This window comes from Elephas maximus, chromosome 15, assembly GCF_024166365.1.
Source record: "Elephas maximus indicus isolate mEleMax1 chromosome 15, mEleMax1 primary haplotype, whole genome shotgun sequence".
In the NCBI taxonomy this organism is placed as follows: Eukaryota; Metazoa; Chordata; class Mammalia; order Proboscidea; family Elephantidae; genus Elephas; species Elephas maximus.
The window spans coordinates 27,591,542-27,609,118 of record NC_064833.1 but is presented as its reverse complement, the minus strand read 5'-3'; the positions used below and the strand labels follow the sequence as shown (position 1 = coordinate 27,609,118).

Below are 17,577 nucleotides of genomic sequence, written 5' to 3'. Positions count from 1 at the left end.
GAAATCAAATACTTGGAAACTGAACAATACCCTCCTGAAAAAAGACTGGGTTATAGAAGACATCAAGGAGGGAATAATGAAATTCATAGAAAGCAACGAGAATGAAAATACTTCCTATCAAAACCTCTGGGACACAGCAAAAGCAGTGCTCAGAGGCCAATTTATATCAATAAATGCACACATACAAAAAGAAGAAAGAGCCAAAAGCAGAGAACTGTCCCGACAACTTGAACAAATAGAAAGTGAGCAACAAAAGAACCCATCAGGCACCAGAAGAAAACAAATAATAAAAATTAGAGCTGAACTAAATGAATTAGAGAACAGAAAAACAATTGAAAGAATTAACAAAGCCAAAAGCTGATTCTTCGAAAAAATTAACAAAATTGATAAACCATTGGCTAGACTGACTAAAGAAATACAGGAAAGGAAACAAATAACCCGAATAAGAAACGAGAAGGACCACATCACAACAGAACCAAATGAAATTAAAAGAATCATTTCAGATTACTACGAAAAATTGTACTCTAACAAATTTGAAAACCTAGAAGAAATGGATGAATTCTTGGAAAAACACTACCTACCTAAACTAACGCATTCAGAAGTAGAACAACTAAATAGACCCATAACAAAAAAAGAGATTGAAACGGTAATCAAAAAACTTCCAACAAAAAAAAGCCCTGGCCCGGACGGCTTCACTGCAGAGTTCTACCAAACTTTCAGAGAAGAGTTAACACCACTACTACTGAAGGTATTTCAAAGCATAGAAAAGGACGGAATACTACCCAATTCATTCTATGAAGCCACCATCTCCCTGATACCAAAACCAGGTAAAGACATTACAAAAAAAGAAAATTATGGACCTATATCCCTCATGAACATAGATGCAAAAATCCTCAACAGAATTCTAGCCAATAGAATCCAACAACACATCAAAAAAATAATTCACCCTGATCAAGCTGGATTTATACCAGGTATGCAAGGCTGGTTTAATATCAGAAAAACCATTAACGTAATCCATCACATAAATAAAACAAAAGATAAAAACCACATGATCTTATCAATTGATGCAGAAAAGGCATTTGACAAAGTCCAACACCCATTCATGATAAAAACTCTTACCAAAATAGGAATTGAAGGAAAATTCCTCAACATAATAAAGGGCATCTATGCAAAGCCAACAGCCAATATCACTCTAAATGGAGAGAACCTGAAAGCATTTCCCTTGAGAATGGGAACCAGACAAGGATGCCCTTTATCACCGTTCTTATTCAACATCGTACTTGAAGTCCTAGCCAGGGCAATTAGGCTAGACAAAGAAATAAAGGGTATCCGGATTGGCAAGGAGGAAGTAAAGCTATCACTATTTGCAGAGGACATGATCTTATACACAGAAAACCCTAAGGAATCCTCCATAAAACTACTGGAACTAATAGAAGAGTTTGGCAGAGTCTCAGGTTATAAAATAAACATACAAAAATCACTTGGATTCCTCTACATCAACAAAAAGAACATCGAAGACGAAATAACCAAATCAATACCATTCACAGTAGCCCCCAAGAAGATAAAATACTTAGGAATAAATCTTACCAAGGATGTAAAAGACCTATACAAAGAAAACTACAAAGCTCTACTACAAGAAATTCAAAAGGACATACTTAAGTGGAAAAACATACCTTGCTCATGGATAGGAAGACTTAACATAGTAAAAATGTCTATTCTACCAAAAGCCATCTATACATATAACTCACTTCCGATCCAAATTCCAATGTCATATTTAAGGGGATAGAGAAAAAAATCACCAATTTCATATGGAAGGGAAAGAAGCCCTGGATAAGCAAAGCATTACTGAAAAAGAAGAAGAAAGTGGGAGGCCTCACTCTACCTGATTTCAGAACCTATTATACAGCCACAGTAGTCAAAACAGCCTGGTACTGGTACAACAACAGGCACATAGACCAATGGAACAGAATTGAGAACCCAAATATAAATCCATCCACGTATTAGCAGCTGATATTTGACAAAGGACCAGTGTCAGTTAATTGGGGAAATGATAGTGTTTTTAACAAATGGTGCTGGCATAACCAGATATCCATTTGCAAAAGAATGAAACAGGACTCATACCTCACACCATGCACAAAAACTAACTCCAAGTGGATCAAAGACCTAAACATAAAGACTAAAACGATAAAGATCATGGAAGAAAAAATAGGGACAACCCTAGGAGACCTAATACAAGGCATAAACAGAATACAAAACATTACCAAAAATGATGAAGAGAAACCCGATAACTGGGAGCTCCTAAAAATCAAACACCTATGCTCATCTAAAGACTTCACCAAAAGAGTAAAAAGACCACCTACAGACTGGGAAAGAATTTTCAGCTATGACAGCTCAGACCAGCACCTGATCTCTAAAATCTACATGATTCTGTCAAAACTCAACCACAAAAAGACAAACAACCCAATCAAGAAGTGGGCAAAGGATATGAACACACATTTCACTAAATAAGATATTCAGGCAGCCAACAGATACATGAGAAAATGCTCTCGATCATTAGCCTTTAGAGAAATGCAAATTAAAACTACGATGAGATTCCATCTCACTCCAACAAGGCTGGCATTAATCCAAAAAACACAAAATAATAAATGTTGGAGAGGCTGTGGAGAGATTGGAACTCTCAAACACTGCTGGTGGGAATGTAAAATGGTACAACCACTTTGGAAATCCATCTGGCGTTATCTTAAACAGTTAGAAATAGAACTACCATACAACCCAGAAATCCCACTCCTCGGAATATACCCTAGAGATACAAGAGCCTTCACACAAACAGATATATGCACACCCATGTTTATTGCAGCTCTGTTTACAATAGCAAAAAGCTGGAAGCAACCAAGGTGTCCATCAACGGATGAATGGGTAAATAAATTGTGGTATATTCACACAATGGAATACTACGCATCGATAAAGAACAGTGACGAATCTCTGAAACATTTCATAACATGGAGGAACCTGGAAGGCATTATGCTGAGCGAAATGACTCAGAGGCAAAAGGACAAATATTGTATAAGACCACTATTATAAGATCTTGAAAAATAGTAAAAACTGAGAAGAACACATACTTTTGTGTTACTAAGTGGGGAGGGAGGGAGGGAGAGGATTTTTTATTCATTAATCAGTAGATAAGAACTGCTTTGGGTGAAGGGAAAGACAACACTCAATACATGGAAGGTCAGCTCAATTGGACTGGACCAAAAGCAAAGAAGTTTCCGGAATAAAATGAATGCTTCAAAGGTCAGCGGAGCAGGGGCGGGGGTCTGGGGAAAATGGTTTGAGGGGACTTCTATGTCAATTGGCAAAATAATTCTATTATGAAAACATTCTGCATCCCACTTTGAAATGTGGCGTCTGGGGTCTTAAAGGCTAACAAGCGGCCATCTAAGATGCAGCAATTGGTCTCAACCCACCTGGAGCAAAGGAAAATGAAGAACACCAAGGTCACACGACAACTAGGAGCCCAAGAGACAGAAAGGGCCACATGAACCAGAGACCTACATCACCCTGAGACCAGAAGAACTAGTTGGTGCCCGGCCACAATCGATGACTGCCCTGACAGGGAGCACAACAGAGAACCCCTGAGGGAACAGGAGATCAGTGGGATGCAGACCCCAAATTCTTATAAAAAGACCATACTTAATGGTCTGACCGAGACTAGAGGAATCCCGGCGGCCATGCTCCCCAGACCTTTTGTCGGCACAGGACAGGAACCATCCCCGAAGACAACTCATCAGACATGAAAGGGACTGGTCAGCGGGTGGAAGAGAGATGCTGATGAAGAGTGAGCTAATTACATCAGGTGGACACCTGAGAGTGTGTTGGCAGCTCTTGTCTGGAGCGGGGATGGGAGGATAGAGAGAGAGGGAAGCTGGCAAAATTGTCACGAAAGGAGAGACTGAAAGGGCTGACTCAATAGGGGAAGAGCAGGTGGGAGTACGGAGTAAGATGTATGTAAACTTATATGCGACAGACTGATTGGATTTGTAAACGTTCACTTGAAGCTTAATTAAAGTTAATAAAAAAAAAAAAAACTGCCTCTGCCAGCCAGATTTATATGGGAGAATGATAGCAAGTCAAGGTAGAATATTTTGCAATAGCCTTTGGAGTTCTCAGTTCTTGATTTAGAAGGTTTCATATTTTTTTTGAACGTTATTTAGTAGGTTTTAAATTTTGTTATCAGAATATGCTGAGGTAAGCCTAAAGGTTACAGAAAAGCAGACCCAAAAATTTGGTAAAGGAGAAATTTTGAAACTTCTCCAGTGTCTAGATAAGTAGCTGATTAAGACCTCAGGGTCCATTCCTTGTAGAATACTGTGTCTAGTGCCTGGCAACAGAACTTAGTGAGTGGTTTCAATAAAAAGATAAAGAATATCAGAGAGTACCAAATTAAGAAGTCAATGAGACTGAAGAAAAAAAAAAAAAGGTCTATACTCTTTCTCAATCAATTTGATAGTGAAAAACAAAGGAAATAGTGTGGTAGCTTGAAGGGAATATAGGCCCAAGGAGAGGTTGTTTAAGAATTGTTCCAGGATAGGATAGTGTCTTAGTTATCCGTTGCTGCTATAACAGATTTACTACAAGTAGATGACTTTAGCAAAGAGAAATTTATTCTCCCACAGTCTAGTAGGCTAGAAGCCCAAATTCAGGATTCTAGCTCCAGGGGAAGGCTTTCTCTCTTTGTCAGCTCTGGGGGAAGGTCCTTGTCATCAGTCTTCCCTAGTCAAGGAACTTCTCAGCATAGGGACCCTGGGTCCAAAGAATGTGCTATTCTTCTGGCTCTTGTTTCTTGGTGGTATGAGGTCACCATGGCTCTCTGCTCTCTTCTCTCTTTTGTATCTCAAAAAAAAAAAAGGAAAAACCAAAAAATACTTCAAAATATATCTCAAAAGAGATTGGTTTAAAACACAACCTAATCTTGTAAATTGAGCTTTGCCTCATTAACATCATAGAGGTAGGATTTACAGCACATAGGAAAATCACATTAGATGACAAAAAGGTGGACAATCCCATAATACTGGGAATCACTGTTTAGCCAAGTTAACAGATATTTTGGGGGGACACAATTCAATCCATGATGGATAGGCTATGCTACGATAACACAACCCAAGTTTACCAGAGGCTTAGAAACACAGGGTAATTTTTTATTCACACTGCATACACATCAGAGTGGCCAATGGGAGCTTAGGCTGATAGAACAAACCCTCTTCTCAAACATTGTTAGCTATTGTGGCAAAGGAAAAAAATACAGCTCTGCAAAAAATGATCATCAGACAATAACTTATTTCATGCCTGCGTGTAACTTACTGTTTGTACCTAGTCACTGGGCCCCATCCAACCAGCAATGAGCACAAAATACAATCTTGTCATTGGACCTGAGGGTGGAGAGCTGGAAATATTTGACAAATAACACTTGAGATTACCACAAAGAAGGTGAAGGAGAAAGTGACAGTTGAGAGAAAAAAATTAAAAAGGCAAGAGTAATTATTGCTAGAGAAAAGTAAAGTAGAAAGAGGGAAGTCATTGACTCTTGTGCTAAGGCAGAAAGTAATTCAATAAAAAGTGAGTTTAAAGGCAGGATGATCAGAAGTTGAGAATGTCTTGTTGTTAACACTGTCAGTGTTTTCTATGAAGAAGATTTTGGCTTAGAGTGAGCAGAGTGAATAGTAGTAGTAGGATTAAAAATACTGGTACAAGTTTGGACAAGCATCCTGGCTGGTAAGAATGGCAATAAATCATTGGGGGGCCACGTAAAGAATGTTAAACTGTCAGCATTGGGGACCCCACCGAGGCATGGGACCATATATTTTATAGGCTCTAATCTGTGACGTTATAGTGCTTAAGAGCTTGATTGCTAACCAAAAGGTCAGTGGTTTGAATCCACCAGCTCCTCTTTGGAAACCCTATGGGGCAATCCTACTCTGTTCTATAGGGTCACCATAAGTTGGAACCAACTGGATGACACATAACAACAACAACAACAATCTGTGAAGCGGAGCCCTGATGGCACAGTGGTTAAGAGCTGAGCTGCTAATCAAGAGGTCAGCAGTGAATTCACCAGCCACTGCTTGGAAACCCCGCGGGGCAGTTATAGTCTCCTATAGGGTCTCCATGAGTCTGAATTGATGGCAATGGGTTTTTTAAGTTTTAATCTCTGAAGTGATAGGATGATAAGTGGCCCAGAAGCAGAAGCAAACAAAGCAGAAAGTTATATTTATGCAAGGCTCAGGATTGCTGTGGTGAAAGCAGAGAAAGAACTCATGAGTAAAAGAAAAATGAGAGTTATGGTAAGAATGCTTAGATTCTTGGGCCATAGAAGCCAGGTTGCCTGGCAAAGAAAGAGAAAAGTAGAAGATGCTTAGAGACTGGAACAGGGACAGATTCTAGGACTGAAGTTTTCAATCAGATCAAAGAACAAATAGCATACCAGAAATAAGGAGACTAAGAGTAAAATGATTGTAATCATAATTTTTAATTTAATACATTAACATATTAATATATTATTTTAATTAATATATTAAATTAGTCAGTATTTTAAAGCTTACTGCTCTAACAACTCATAACCACCCTATAGTCAGATCAATTCGACAGCAGCAGGTTTAGGTTTTTGGTTTGGCTCTAACAAACAACCTCAAAACTATAGTGACTTAAAAAATACATATATTTATTTCTCTCACACACAATGTCTATTGTGGTGTTCCTAGTGAGGCACTTTCTCTAAGCAATGAACTAAGTGGATCCAGGCTCCTTCCATTATGTGGCTCCATAGACTCAGAGTTCTTCCAATCATGAAGGCAGGGAAGAGAAAGCTCATATGATTGAAAGAATGTTCTAGTTTATTTCTGCCCATAATTCTTGCCAGAACTATTTATCTTCATTTTAAAGCAAATATACTTGGAAATGTAGTCTGTCTGTATTTCTAAAAAAAGGAAATAAAAATGGTGCCATAAACTTACAGCGTTTTCTTTTCTGTAGCCATATCGCCCTCTAGTCAAAAACCATGTCATTGCCATTCCCATATGTACAATAATAAAAAAAAAATTCCTTGATTTTTTTTTATTCCGACTCATAGAAACCCTATAGGACAGAGTAGAACTGCTCTATAGGGTTTCCAAGGAGCGCCTGGTGGATTCAAACTGCCGACCTTTTAGTTAGCAGCCAGAGCTCTTAACCACTGTGACGCCAGCATTCCACATGTAGGATACACTCAATATCTTCCCAAAGGAGATAACTAAAGTCTCAACCAGTTACCACATCCAACTCAAAGTATGAGATTTCCAGTTTTTGTGCAACCTTCTACATCAAATCTAGATACGACTGTTATTTGTCCAGCAACCTATGAACTTGAAAGCTAAGTTACCTGTCCTACCGCAGGCCCCTCCCACCTCCAGCCTACGCACGCACATAGACTCAGTACACAATGTGGATCAGGGAAAGGCTTATTGCAATGAAAACTTCCTTTGGAAAGGCAAAATTGGAAGACTAGTTGAATTGTTGTCAAGTCAATTCTGACTCATGTCAACCACATGTGTGCCAGAGTAGAACTGTGCTCCATAGGGTTTTCAACAGCTGATTTTTTGAAAGTAGATCTCCAAGATATTCTTCAGAGGTACCTCTGATGGACTCAAGCTTCAAACTTTCAATTAGCAGCCAAGGGTGTTAACTGTTTGCACCACACAGGGCCTTCCACAGCAGTTATGAAATCTCACCCGAGAGACAACATATCCTGGAGCTAGGGACATCCTTTAATAAAAATGCCTTGATTCTACTAAATGGGAGGAAAACCCTAGTTTATTATTCTCTGTGGGTCTGACCCTGCCTTCTAGTAGGTTCATTGCCCATTATATTCCTTGGTCCCATCTGATTTGTGTGTGTGTGTGTGTGTGTGTGCGCGCGCGCACGTGTGTGTGTGTGTGTTTTGGAGGGTATGCTCATCTCAGAGTCATGAATTCTTCAAAGCCTGTCCCAACTCATAGAACATTGCAGGCCTGGAAGATTTTTAAACTTGAATGGTTAAAGGCATTATTAATCCACACAGTTTCTCTGGCAAAATGATTCACTGACACTTAGTTGGCTTCTGATCTATTTGCCTTTAGCTTGTGCCATGTGGTAGTAACCACACCCAAGTTCTTTCTTAGACCTTCCCAGACTCCTAGTCCTGAATCTTTTTTCTTCCTATTCTTAAAGCCTTCTTTTTGAAGTTAATAAAAGTTATCTTGAGGCTATCTGGAACAATAGCTGGGAATACCACCCTTAATTTAATCTTTTCCTTGAGCTACTTTATTTCTTTATTCTGTTAAGATGGTTTATCTAGCTTGCTTTACAAAAACCTCTTAAAATCCCGTTTTTTTTTTTTTTTTTAACTACTTAGGGTCTGGAACAGTTAGTTTTTCCAACCCTACAAGGCTCAAAATGTCTGTACTATCTCTGTGCTCTTTCATATATGCTTGTAAACTGGCTAATCCTTTCCCAAGCTCTTTATTTTATTAACCTTCCAAATGTAGCTAGTGACATTCAACACACACTATTCAGGTTCTGTTTTCTTCTTATCTAGATTTAACAGCTCAGTAGCCATATAAAATGCATCTCAAGTTGTCTCAGGGAATAGTTTCACCAAATTTCCTCTGCTGCATTATATAGATTGCCATTTTTCCAAAGCCTAATATAGGAACATACTATTTTTTAAGACACTAATTTCTGTATTTGTCACCAAATTTAGTGCCACGACAATATCTCAGCGATTACGTATGTATTTCTTGGAGCCCTGGTGGCAGAGTGGTTAAGAGCTTGGCTCCTAACCAAAAGATCAGCAGTTCAAATCCACCAGCTGCTCCTTGGAAACCCTATGGGGCAGTTCTATTTTGTCCTACAGTAGGCCAATATGAGTCAGAATTAACAGCAATGAGTTTGGTTTTTTAGTTTTATATATAGATATATAACATTATTATCATATATATGTATACATTTTTAAATACTTAAATTTTGTTGTTTTTGAAAGTATATACAATAAAACATACATCTTTCAACAATTTCTACATGTATAATTCAATGACATTTATTACATTCTTCAAGTTGTACAGCCATTGTAACCCTCCTTTTCCAAATTGTTACTCCTCCATTAACATAAACGCACTGCTCCCTAAGTGTCTTATCTAACCGTTCGAGTTGCTGTTGTCTATTTGAGCCCATATAGATAGTTCTTTAAAAGAGCACAATGCTCAAGACAGGCATTCTTTACTAATTTTTTAACCAATACAAAGTCCAATGTGATGCGGAGGACTCATGTAGATGACTCCTCTCCAGATGGTAATTTGATAATTTCATGGGTCTGTTCTCTTTCATCTTTTCCTGCCACCATTTACTAGGTAGTAAGACTTTTAAGGTGGAGACTTCATATCTGGCCATCCCAGAAGCAAAGAAAGAACATGGAAAATTTTGTTTTAGCGACAGGACTGGAAGCGATACCCACATGATATTGACTAGAACTATTTACATGATACACCTGGATGAAAGAGGACTGAAAAATGTGGTCTTAATATGGGCTCAGGATGAAAATAAAGCAATGTGTTTAATACATAGCATTTCCTCTGATGCATATATATTTATATGTATGTAAATACATTTGGTCATATGTAAGTTAAACATTCCCTGGTTCTTACCTAAAATGGTATAAAAATCCATCCTATTATCTATTTCTGGCTAATTCTACTCCAAAGCTAAACTTCAATTACTGCTTTGAATTAGTATAAAACCCAGCAACAGGTTTTTGCCTTCTTTGTAGAAAAATTAAAGGAAAAACAAATCACATTTTATTTATATAATTTTATTAGACAGTCCAAAGACCAAAGCATGAAATAAGCAAAATATAAGATGAAATTATAATTTAAAAAATGAAAGTTCATATTTTCAAGGACTTTTCCACTTTAAATTTGCCCTTTTTTTCACATTTTGCCTTATCTTATTACAGTAGCAACTAATTTGTCACATCTCCTTTCATAGTTCAATTCCTACCCTTGATGCTGCTCTCAGGAAAACTAGTTAGTATATCGCGGTATCAACAAGAACTAATTTCTGAAACCTTTGATACAAATAGCTTTCTATTTGTCCTGAGAATGATACAATGTTTTTATTCACATACGTATTAAAGATACGAAAGAAACTTCAAGAATCCTGAATTCTTATGCTTGTTATATGTAATCAGTGAGGCAGAGTATATCATTTGAATATCTTTGGTTTACAGGAAGTGCTGAAAACAGGAAACCATTTGCATTTATTTTGTATTGGTCACTTTTGCATGCACTTGCAAATATACTAGAATGCACTGTCCCAAGGAAAGTAAAATGAATATGAAATGATATAAAATGAGAACATGTTCTAGTACTGCAACATTTTGATTTATTCCATTCAGTCAGTCATGCTTAGTACCAAAATGTGAGACACTAATAATGTCTTATGTAATGGTAAAAGTAGTTTACAAAGCTATCATAAATTTAGTGACAATTAACACGGGGAGTTTCTGTGAGGCAATCACTCATTTAACTTTCTTAATTCTGTGGATTGTTGTTAGGTGTCGTGGAGTCGGCTCTGACTCATATACACCCTATAATGGAAAAAAACTTTGCCCAGCCCTGTACCATCCTCAAAATTGTTTTCTATTTTTGAGACCGTTGTGCAGCCACTACGTTAATCCATCTTGCTGAGGGTATTCCTCTTTTTTGCTGTCCCTCTCTTTACCAAGCATGATGTCCTCCTTCAGGGATCGGGCACTCCTGATAACATGTTCAAAGTAAATGAGAAAAAGTCTTGTCATCCCTGCTTGTAAGCAACACTCCGGTTGTACTTCTTCCAGGAAAGATTTGTTTGTTCTTCTGGTAATCCATGGTATATTCAATTCTTCACCAACACCACAATTCAAATGCATCGATTCTTCTTCAGTCTTTCTAATTCATTGCCCATCTTTCGCATGCATATGAGATGATTGCAAATACTTGAGTCAGGTGCGCCTTAGTCATCGAAGTGACATCTTTGCTTTTTCACACTTTAAAGACGTCTTTTGCAGCAGATTTGCCCAACACAATACTTCATTTGATTTCCTGACTGCTGCTTCCATGGCGTTGATTATTGATCCAAGTAAAATGAAATTCTTGACGTCAATATTTTCTCTCTTTATCATGATGTTGATTATCGGTCCAGTTGTGAGGATTTTTGTTCTCTTTATATTGATTTATATTCTTTATATTTGATCTTCATCAGTAAGTACTTCATGTCATCTTTACTTTCGGCAAGTAAGGTTGTGTCATTTGCATATTGCAGGTTGTTAATGGGTCTTCCTTCAATCCTAATTTGTTAGATACTATTATTAAAAATTTTTTTTTTTTTTTATTATTACCTCCATATTAACCAGAAAGCTACTGAGGCAGAGAAATATATAACATGTCCAAGATCACATAGTAGTAAGTGGCGGAGGCAGGATTTAAATTCAACTGGTTTAACATCAGAGTCCACACTCTTAAAGACAATCTTATGCTCCCAATACAATAATCTAATCACAGTAAAATAAAAAGAAAGCCACTGACCAGTTCTGCTTATGATTATAGATGTAAATATTCTAAAAAAAAAAAAAAAAAAAATTAGCAAATTAAATCTAAATGTAGATAAAAAGTATCATGACTATGTAGGGTTTATTTCAGGAATTTAAGGATGATTCACAATCAACAAATTCATAAAAATAAAACATTTATCAATGAATTATTAGAAGTCACATGATTAAATGGATACAAAAGAAGACATTTAAAAAATCACTGTCCCCTCTTTTTAAGAACTAAGTAAGATTATAAGAATTCTTCTTAAATATAATAAAACATACTTACCTGAACCTAACAGTAAATAATATCATGTTCATCTGCAATATGCAGATAACACAACCTAACCTGCCGAAAGTAAAGCTCTTACTGATGAAGATTGTGTACCCTCTTTTATAAAAAAAAAAATTTCGTTGGTAATTCATGTCTCCTCTCTTTTTGCCTTTATCAGTCTAGCTAAAGCCTTTTTACTTTTATTTCACATGAAATCAACTTTGGATTACGTTGGTCTTCTCTCTTGACTTTTTCATTCCTGTATTTTTTTTACTTCTATTGATATCCTTATTATTTCTTCCTTTCTGCTTCCTTGGGGGTTTAATTTGCCTTTTTTTTTTTTTTTCTAGCTGGAAAATCAGAATGCCGATTTGAGATCTTTTCTCTTGCTTTATTATAAGCATTTAAATTTATACATTTCCCTCTATGCATTGCCTTTAGCCTCATCCATTAATTTTTATATTTCTATTTTCACAATTATCCATTTAAAGTATTTCTAATGTCCTTTGTTACTTCTTTATGGACCCGTGGATTATTGAGAAGTATAACTTTGCAATTCCATACTTACATATCCTCCCTCCATCCTTTACACTATAACTCAGTGCCCTCCTTTATCATATAGCTATTACATATATCAGAAACCCTGGTGGCTTAGTGGTTAAGAGCCACCATTGCTAACCAAAAGGTCATCAGTTCAAATCCACCAGGGACTCCTTGAAAACTCTATGGGGCAGCTCTACTCTGTCCTAGAGGGTCCTTATGAGTCAGAATCAACTCGCTGGCAGTGGTCTTTTTTTTATTACATATATTCAAATCCTCACAGGACAATGTTATAATTTTTATTTTGAATAATAATGTGTATTATGCATAAATTAAGAAAAAAACAAAAAAATAGAACTTTTTATTTACTCAGAGGTTCTGCATTGTTTTCTGATGATCCAACTTTGTATCTGATATTATCATCCTGAAGAACTTCATATAACATTAATAAGCTCTTCAAGTTCTTTGCTAGTTTCAAAAACTGGGTCATTCAAAGGTCAGTCACAGTTGATTTTCATCTCTCCTGAAATATCCATTTTCCAGAGGTCTTCAATATTTAGGTTAACTTCAGAATGTATCCCATACATTACGAATATTAATTTGTGAAGATTCAAGATTATTTTTTTTCCCTGAAGAATGATGTTTCTATTGTTTTAGCATGTTGTCATCTTAATTGGATATGAACTGAAAACTCTGTTTCTTTAGCAGGAAATCCAGTGTCAATTCTGATTTTTTGTCTTTAAGTGAGTTTCTTTGAGTCCGTTCCATACACTCATGGTTCAAGGGCCAGTGAGGGATGTGGTTAGACAGAATTTGGAGATCTCATCCCAGCTTCTTTCCCTTATGAGATTTCCCCACTCTTTTTGGTGGCCATGGTTTCCTCAGGTCCTTTTTTCCTTTCAGGCAGAAAAACTGTAGTACTTCCTTTGACACTTATTTCTCACAGCCTGCACAGATTGCACCTGGCTCCAGGATAACAGGCTCCAAAATGGGAAAGCATTTGGTACAGCTGAGTGTTGTTGTTGTTGTTGTTTTTGTCTAGGTCTTTTAGTTGTTTTGTGTAGAGTATTGGTTCAGTAGGGTCTTATTATACCATAACCAAGAGATGACAAACAATACTATAAGTTATTAAATACTAAATGCATTTTTATCAAACCCATGAACAAGACAGTGATGCCCACTATCATGATTATTATTCAAGGTTATAACTAATAAAATAATACTGTAAAACCAAATAAAGGGGGTACAAATCAGAAACAAATAAACAACATTAAAGTTATATGCATAATTATCACTGATATGATACCTAGAAAAATCAAAGAACAATTTATAATAAACTATTTAAAATGATGGAGAAAAAAAAAACTTTACTAAGCTTTGTGGTTTAAAAGCAGTATAAAAATTCAGTAGTTTTCTTTTATAAGCATGATAAATCAATAATTGATATTTAAAACGCCCACTTAAAGAATGATTGAAACTCTGTTAGACCTGGAAATAAGTTTACCAAATAAAACAGTAAGTTGTTACTGAAAGTTAGAAAAATACTGGCAAAAAAGAATAAAGGTAGAATATTCCAGAATAAAAAGGTTAATTATTTCCAAATCAGCATATATCTTTAATTCTCTTATACCCAAAACAACAATTAATTTTTGGATCACCAGAAGATATGATTCTAAACACATATGAAATAATAAAAAATTTTAATTGTTTTGGAAAAGAGCAAAGAGAACCTAGCCTCTCCAAAATTAATACACATTATAAGCTTTAAATAATCAAGATATCATAATACCAGCATAAATACATACAGAAAAAAACAGAGGAACAGAATATGATATCCATAAATAAATAAAATTATATAAGAGAATAAACATATACATTAACAGCATCATTTCCATTTTGTGAGGAGCAGTAGAAATAATTAACCATTCAGAAAAAAAAAATTCTACGTGTATTACTTCACATCATAAGCAAAATGAATTCAATTGTAATAAAGATGTAAAAACAATGTTGAAGATGTGAATATTTTATAACCTTTGAGAAAAAATTAGAGAAAATAATTTAAGTTGTAATTGTACAAATTTCAAACAGCATAAAAGACTTAAAACTACTAATAGGATGATAGACAATATTTGTAACATACACAGCAAACTGTCAACATTCCCAAAAGAGCTTCCGTATATAGTAGGAATACTACACAATAAAGACATGTATAGCTATCCACAAAGATACCCACAAAGATCTTTCAAAAGTGGCTGCAGCAGTATATACCTTTTGCAGTGTTAGCAAATTACAGCAGTCCACAATTTAGTAGATATGTGGATGTCCAGAGGCAGAGCACAAAGCAACCAGTTGCCTGGTGTGAATTGTTACAGGAGCAATGTGAGACTAGTCTGGCAAAAGTGACGATAGCTTCCTGGTCTCAAATAGTGAGAAGCTTCCATTGTTGCCTTGTGGTGCTGTGGAAAGCTCTACCTAGACCCTATTTCTTTAGTCTACCTAACAGTCCTATAAGATTTTTAATAACCTATAATAAATCCCTTTTGCATATTTGAATAAAATTAATTGAGTCCTATAAAAAACAATTTATCTTAGTAATGTCCAGTGACATTATTATGGTGTCTTTTTTCACTCTTAAAAGTATTTTAGTTTGAATGAGAAATTATATCATCAACAAACACCATATTCCTCAGATTCTTATATATATATATCCAGCTAGTCCCCAACTTTTGATAAGGTTCCATTTCAAGGGCTCTGTTGTGTCAGTTCTCACATGACTATGCCCCCTTTTATTTTTAATTTTTGTTATTAACACTTTATATTATCAGTATCTTCATACATCCAATCTTTATTTCTCTTTAGGGGTTGGAAACATTACATATAAACTTACAGATATATTTTAACATTGTATGTAGTACATATTACTAATATGCTGTAAGTTGGTGAATACATACATATATACCACTACATACATATACCACTACTCCTCTGTCAGTTTGTTGTACTTTGGTGGCTTACATGTTGGTGTGATGCTGGAAGCTATGCCACTGGTATCTCAAATACCAACAGGGTCACCCACAGTGGAGAGGTTTCAGCAGAGCTTCCAGACTAAGACAGACTAGGAAGAAAGACCAGGTGGTCTACTTCTAAAAAAACTGGCTGGTGAAAACCTTGTGAATAGCAGCAGAACATAGTCTGATATAGTGCTGGATGATGAGTCCCTCAGGTTGGAAGGTACTCAAAATACAACTGGGAAAGAGCTGCCCCCTCAAAGTGGAGTCTGCCTTAATGACATGGATGGAGTAGAGCTTTTGGGACCTTCATTTATTGATGTGGCATGGCTTAAAATGAGAAGAAATAGCTACAAACATCCATTAATAATTGGAACATGGAATGTAAAAGTATGAATCTAGGAAAACAGGAAGTTGTCAAAAATAAAATGGAATGCCTGAAGGTAGATAACTTAGGCATTAGTAAGCTGAAACAGACCTATATTGAACATTTTGAATTGGACAATCATATGGTAGATTGTACCACGAGTGACAAATTGAAGCGGAATTGTGTCACATTCATTGTCAAAATGAATATTTTGAGATCTGTCCTGAAGTACAATGCTGTCAGTGATAGGATAATATCCATATGCCTACAAAGAAACCAGTTAATATGATTATTCAAAGTTATGCACCAACCAATAAGGTGAAAGATTAAGAAATTAAATATTTTTACCAATTTATGCAGTATGAAATTGATCAAACATCCAATCAAGATGCATTGATGATTACTGGTGATTGGAATGTGAAATTTGGAAGCAAAGAGGAAGGATAATTAGTTGGAAAACATGATCTTGGTGATAGAAATGATGCCAGAAATTACATGATAGAATTTTGTTAGACCAACGACTTATTCGTTGCAGATACATTTTCAACAACGTAGACATGGATGTCACCAGATGGGTTACACAGGAATCAAATTGACTGTATCTGTGGGAACAGATGATGGACTTGATAGAAAACCTCTATATCATTAGTCAGAACAGAGCGGGGAAAGACTGTAGAACAGAACATCAATTACTCATATGTGAGTTCAAGATGAAGCTGAAGAAAACTAAAAGAAGTACACGAGAGACAAAGTACAACATTGGATATATTCCACCTGAATTTAGAGACCATCTCAAGAGTAGATGTGACACATTGAACATTAATGACCGAAGACCAAATGAGTTGTGGGATGGCATCAATGACATCATACATGAAGAAAGCAAAAGGTCATTAAAGACAAGAGGGAAAGACCAAAGTGGATGTCAGAAGAGACTCTGAAACATATTCTGGAATGCAGAGTAGCTAAAGTAAATGGAAGAAATGATAAAGTCAAAGAGCCAAACAGAAAATTTCAAAGGGCATCTCGAGAAGACAAAGTAAGTATTATAATGAAATGTGCAAGGAGTTAGAAAACCAAAAGGAAAGAACATGCTCAGCTTTTCTCAAGCTGAAAGAACTGAAGAAAAAAATTCAAGTCTCAAGCTGGAATATCGAAGAACTCTATGGGCAAAATATCAAATGACACAGGAAGCGTCAAAAGAAGATGGAAGGAAGACACAGAGTCACAGTACCAAAAAGAATTAGTCGACATTCAACCAATAGTACTGAAGGAAGAAATCCCAAGCTGCACTGAAAGCATTGGTGGAAAACAAGGCTCTGGTAATTGACAGAATACCAATTGAGATGTTTGAACAAATGAGTGCAACACTGGAAGCACTCATTCGTCTATGCCAAGAAATTTGGAAGACAGCTACCTGACCAACTGACTGGAAGAGACCCATATTTATGCCTATTCCAAAGAAAGGTGATCCAACTGAATGCAGAAATTATCGAACGATATCATTAATATTACATGCAAGTAAAATTTTGCTGAAGATAATTCAATAGTGGTTGGAGCACTACAAACCAGATTCAAAAGAGGCCATGCAATGAAGGATGTCATTGCTGATATCAGATGGATCTTGGCTGAAAGCATAGAATACCAGAAAAAAATGTTTACGTGTGTTTTGTCGACTATGTGAGGCATTTAACTGTGTTGGTCAGAACAAATTATGGATAGCATCGTGAAGAATGGGAATTCCAGAACACTTAATTGT

General features: G+C 36.1%; 1 long non-coding RNA gene across 1 annotated transcript in view; it reads right to left on the bottom strand.

Moving 5' to 3' along the window:
* Window positions 1-4,668: 4,668 nt before the first annotated feature.
* LOC126058880 (uncharacterized) overlaps window positions 4,669-17,577 on the bottom strand; it is a 62,108-nt gene continuing 49,199 nt past the window's right edge. Inside the window, exon 3 of the long non-coding RNA XR_007513320.1 lies at window positions 4,669-4,890. This is a non-coding gene — a long non-coding RNA (uncharacterized LOC126058880). The remainder of the gene's footprint in view (window positions 4,891-17,577) is intronic.